Source organism: Sminthopsis crassicaudata, chromosome 2 (genome assembly GCF_048593235.1).
Source record: "Sminthopsis crassicaudata isolate SCR6 chromosome 2, ASM4859323v1, whole genome shotgun sequence".
Classification (NCBI taxonomy): Eukaryota; Metazoa; Chordata; class Mammalia; order Dasyuromorphia; family Dasyuridae; genus Sminthopsis; species Sminthopsis crassicaudata.
Genome location: NC_133618.1, coordinates 285,651,045 through 285,656,890, shown reverse-complemented (window position 1 = coordinate 285,656,890; position 5,846 = coordinate 285,651,045). Strand labels below are relative to the sequence as shown.

At 32.0% G+C, this 5,846-nt stretch overlaps 1 pseudogene; it reads right to left on the bottom strand.

Annotated features, from left to right (window-relative positions):
- Nucleotides 1-530: 530 nt before the first annotated feature.
- Nucleotides 531-4,873, bottom strand: LOC141552810 (poly(A) polymerase alpha pseudogene; annotated as a pseudogene).
- Between the last annotated feature and the right edge of the window lie 973 nt (nucleotides 4,874-5,846).

Here is a 5,846-nt window from a genome sequence, read left to right as displayed (position 1 = left end):
ATCATTAACTTAAGGAATTTTTATGCCAGTCTGTATAGCAATTTTTAGAAACAATACATCAAGTCAAAATCCAATCAGATGTATACAAATATAACAAAAGGATTTTCCTCTTTTTTTTTTTTTTTTCATTGTAAGGCCATAATTCTTTATGGTTAATGCAACCATTTCTAATACATTATAAATAGCACTTCTTGATTCACATACTTACCTGTACTTTTGATCAAGTGCTGATAAACTCAGAAAAGGAGGTTCATTAAACAAATTTAAATCCATTTTCAGCCATGTTTAGTCTTGGACCCTGATTCTACTTTTCAGCATTGTAAGACAACTGGTTGAATTGACAGGTATTGTTTTTTGATTCCTTAAGATATTTTTACTTATTCAATCTCATTTTTATTGAATTCTTCATAACAGAAATAGGATTTGCACAAAAAGCAGAGATATCTGAAAGGAATGTACTGGTTGTTTTCTTAATTTCATGTTTATCTTGTTTAATCAAAACAAGATAGTTGGCATTTTCACTTGTCTCATCATGATCTTCTGTTGAGGAAACAACACCCAGAAACCTCAGTTGCCAGGATGTTGGTAAAAGATGGTGCTCGTATAGATGGAACAAGATTTTTTTTCCCCTTAAGAACTGTCATAAATATTCAGATTGGTCTTCATAGAACTAGTAGAAGAACACATACATGCTTTTGTCATTTTCCAAAGACACATCTAAGATGCTGTCATTCAGCAATGTCAATAGACCTTCTGATGAATGCTTTTTCTTTTTCTGAAGCACATTATTAGAAAAGTTGTTGAAGTTGCCTTGTTACGTGCATTACAACAATTTTAATATTCATCACAACTATCTAGCTATTTTTTCACTCAATAGTTTAATTTTTTAAATTTACATGTAAAGGTGGTTTTCAGCATTCATTTTTGTAAGTTTTTTTATGGTAGATTTTTATTTACAAGATATATGCATAAATAATTTTTCAGCATTGACAATTGCAAAACCTTTTGTTCTAATTTTTCCCCTCCTTCCCCCAACCCCCTCCCCCAGATGGCAGATACATGTTAAATATGTTAAAATATATGTTAAATACAATATATGTATACATGTCCATACAGTTATTTTGCTGTACAAAAAAAATCAGACTTTGAAATAGTGTACAATTAACCTGTGAAGGAAATAAAAATGCAGGTGGACAAAAATAGAGGGTTTGGGAATTCTATGTAGTGGTTCATACTCAATTCCCAAAGGTCTTTTGCTGGGTGTAGCTGGTTCAATTAATTACTGCTCTAATGAAACTGATTTGGTTCATCTCATTGTTCAAGAGGGCCCTGTCTATCAGAATTGATCAGTTTATAGTATTGTTGTTGAAGTATATAATGATCTCCTGATCCTGCTCATTTCACTCAGTATCAGTTCATGTAAGTCTCTCCAGGCCTTTCTGAAATCATCCTGTTGGTCATTTCTTACAAAACAATAATATTCCATAATATTCTTATACCAAAATTTATTCAGCCATTCTCCAATTGATGGGCATCCACTCAGTTTGCAGTTTCTGGTCACTACAAAGAGGGCTGCCACAAACATTCTTGCACATACAGGTCCCTTTCCCTTTCTCTTTTTTGAGATTTCACTGGAATAGAAGCCCAGTAGTAACACTGCTGGGTCAAAGGGTATGCACAGTTTCATAACTTTTTGAGCATAGTTCCAAATTGCTCTCCAGAATGGCTGGATGTATTCACAATTCCACCAACAATGTATCAGTGTCCCTATTTTCCCACATCCCCTCCAACATTGCACATTATCTTTCCCTGTCATTTTAGCCAATCTGACAGGTGCGTAGTAGTATCTCAGAGATGTCTTAATTTGCATTTCTCTGATTAATAATGACCTGGAACATCTTTTCATATGATTAGAAGTAGTTTCAATTTCTTCATCTGAGAATTGTATGTTCATATCCTTTGACCATTTATCAATTGGAGAATGGCTTGATTTCTTATAAATTAGAGTTAATTCTCTATATATTTTGGAAATGAGGCCTTTATCAGAACTTTTTACTGTAAAAATGTTTTCCCAGTTTATTGCTTCCCTTCTAATCTTATCTGCATTAGTTTTGTTTGTACAAAAACTTTTCAATTTGATATAATAAATTTTTTCTATTTTTGATCAAGAATCATCTCTAGTTCTTCATTGGTCATAAATTCCTTCTTCTTCCACAGGTCTGAGAGGTAAAATATCCTATATTTTTAGAATTTATTTATAATCTCATTCTTTTTGCCTAGGTCACGAACCCATTTTGACCTGATTTTGATGTATGGTGTTAAGTGTGGATTAATGCCTAGTTTCTGCTACTAATTTCCAATTTTCCCACCAATTTTTGTCAAACAGTGAGTTCTTATTCCAAAAGCTGGGGTCTTTGGGTTTTTCAAACACTAGATTATTAAAGTTATTGATTATTTTTTTCCTTTGAACCTAACGTATTGTACTGATCAACTAGTTTATTTCTTAGCTGATACCAAATGGTTTTGGTAACCATTTCCTTATAATATAATTTTAGATTTGGTACAGCTAGGCCACCTTCATTTGATTTTTTTTTCATTAATTCCCTTGAAATTCTTGACCTTTTGTTTTTCCATATGAACTTTATTGTTATTTTTTTCTAGGTCATTAAATTAATTTTTTGAGAATCTGATTGGTATAGTGCTAAATAAATGGATTAGTTTAGGTAGTATTGTCATCTTTATTATATTTGCTTGCCCTATCCAAGAGCATTTAATATTTTTCCACTTGCTTAGATCTGACTTTATTTGTGTGGAAAGTGTTTTGTAGTTTTGCTCTTTGTAAGTCTAACTGTTGGATTTTGTTAGTGATATATAAGAATGCTGATGACTTATATGGGTTTCTTTTGTATCCAGTTAATGTATCCAGTTTGTATCCAGTTTTGTATTCAGTTAATTAATAGGGATTTCCTCAATTTTCAATATCTTGCCACCAAGAAAAAGAGCTGTTATCAATATTTTGGGACCCACATGTGCCTTTTTGATGATTTTTTGGAATACAGATCCAGTACTGGCACTGCAAAATTAAAGGGTATGCACAGTTTTATAGTTCTTTGTGTATAGTTCCAAATGCTTTCCAGAATGGTTGAATCAGTGCACAACTCCACCAACAGTGAATTAGTGTGTCATTCCCACATGTCCTCCAACATTCATTATTATTTTCCTTTGATTTTTGGCTAATTTAAACGGTGTGAGGTGATACGTTTGAGTTGTTTTAATTCAAATTTTCCTAATTAATAATGATTCAGAGAATTTTTATAGGATTACAGATAGCTTTAAGTTTTTTATCTGAAAATTGGCTTCTCAATTTTTTCTCATTTATCAATAGGGAGATTCTTAAATTCTTATAAATTCATTCCAGTTCTCTGTCATCTTGCTGTTTATTGTTTGTCTTTAAATTATATATGTGAAGGACTAAATGTAATATATAAGTTCAACAGTGAAGTTTTCAGAGTTTTCCACTTCTTTTTATTTTGTTTTTTAGAACACGGATCTAAACACATTAATTGTCTAAATTCTTCCTTGTCAGAATTCCCCCTGAATGCTGGACATGACTGAGGATTCACATGAAACAGTATTATAAATTCATTCTCCTTCCAGCTTCCAACCATCATTTAGATTTTTGATTCAACCAAGTCCATGTATTCTAGTAGCAGTCTATTTGTGTGTCTGTTAGAAGAATGTCTTTCAAATGTGGGAGCTAAAGCTTGCATCATTTTGCCTCACTCAGCAAAATTTCATCTGTAATAGCAAAACTGTTTACATTCCTCAAATGTGATCATTCATGTAAAAATTTACACATTGTACATAGTATTCTGTTGTGGATATGCTGGTTGCAACTGAAAGCATAAGATGCTATTTATCACTAGAGTTTCTCCTTGAGTATCATACAGGCAATATTAAGATTACATTCTTTAAGTTGTTTCAATGGCATTTAATTTGGCAATTACCATTGAGAAAATAAGAAAATACCAAAAATTATATATAATAAATTGCATTTGGATAAAGCTGACAAGACCTTGCTATTACTGTAGCTCAGGAAACATGACTGAGGAAACCTAACACATTGAAATAGATATTATTGTGTTTGATCCAAAATTTGGCAGGTCTGAGTTAACCTGAAGTTGTCAATGCTTAATAGTAAGTGTAAAATTTTATCAGTTATCCTGCAACCGTTAAGACTTTTTATGCATCTAATATCTAATTTTAATAGATTGTATCACATATGTCCATTTTTTCAGAAACAGTCTGAAATGATAATGTTGCAAACAAAATATCATTTATACCATTAAAACATATCTTGATAACTGGCACAAATCTTCAGCAGTTTCTTAATTTATATGTTTTACCTTTTTCTGTATCTAATTTTTCATAAAATTGTATGAAAAAGTTATTTTGGTCAATATGTCAATATAATACACAAAACATCAATATCATAACCTTTTTATGAATTCATAATCTGTAGAATCCAAATGTCATTTTTTCCTGTAACATTTTCAATTATAGATTGTTAAAGATTTTTGATTTCACTGATTTTATACATTCATTCAATTGCTAAATTATTGAATTTCCCCAAAACTAAAATCCGTTTGCTTTTGGGACTGTAACTGATAATGTTTAGAGTTTTGATTATGAAGTCAGTAATCCACCACTGGAGAGTTGTGCCACAAGCTACTTAGAGGGAATGTGATCCTGAACTGTTACAGGTGGAAGTCTGCATCTGAGCTACAGTTCTTTTTCCTCTTTAAAAACCCCAAATGGCTTTAGGGTTTCAATTAGTTTCAATGAGTATGCAGTCTGTTTCTTTGGGGGCCCATTAAAATGATGGAAGAGGTAATATCATAATGATTCTATAAGGTTGTCTTTGTTGTCATCCTTGGTTTATAAATGAAAACTGGCATTGTCCCACCTGCTGCTACAATCAAGTCACTCCTTACTCCAATTTTCCCCAACTGTCCTCAAAGCCACTCTGGGTATGATCTTCTGAAGCAAAGTCACCTCAGCTCTGGCTCCAACCCTAATCCCATTCTTGTGCCTGTGCTAGATGTTTTAAGGCCTTCTTCTCCTTCAACCTAGGCTGACAATAATTCATTTTATATCATACTTTAAGTTTTTCATTGCATATTATATTCCTTTTCTCATTTGAGTGTCATTATTCATCTACCTTTGTGATGTAGATAGCGTTAAGTTCATTTTACACTGAAGGAATTATGACTCGGTGAAATTATTTTCCCCAGAGTAATAATAATGATAGTTAATATTTAAATACTGCTTACTATGTACCAGGCACCAGGCTAAGTGCTTGACAATTATTGTCTAATTTGATCCTCACAATAATTTTGGGAAGTAGATGCTATTATTAACTTGACTTTACAAATGGGATTATGAAGGTGAAGACAAGAAATATGTAAATTCCAGGCATGGAGACAATGTATGAAAAGACACAAGTGTAGTTGGTTGAATATTGAGTACAAAGAAAAGTAAGGAAGTGATGGAAGATGTGTAAGAGAAAGATAGGGGAGTGGTGTTAAGGAATGAGATTGTGTGCAGTAAAAGAAAGTGGGGGATAAAAAATTATGGAAAAACACCAAAAACAGATTAGTGAAACAAAAAGATAACCCAGATAATCTCATTTACAAAACCAGGTAGATAATGAACATGATAGAATTTCATAGAGAAAACACAGCATTAATAAATGTAAACCTAAATCCTTCAGTAATCAATTTAGACCATATATTTGGAATTAATTCCAAAATCAACTAACAATCTACATTTTAAAGTCATCATAA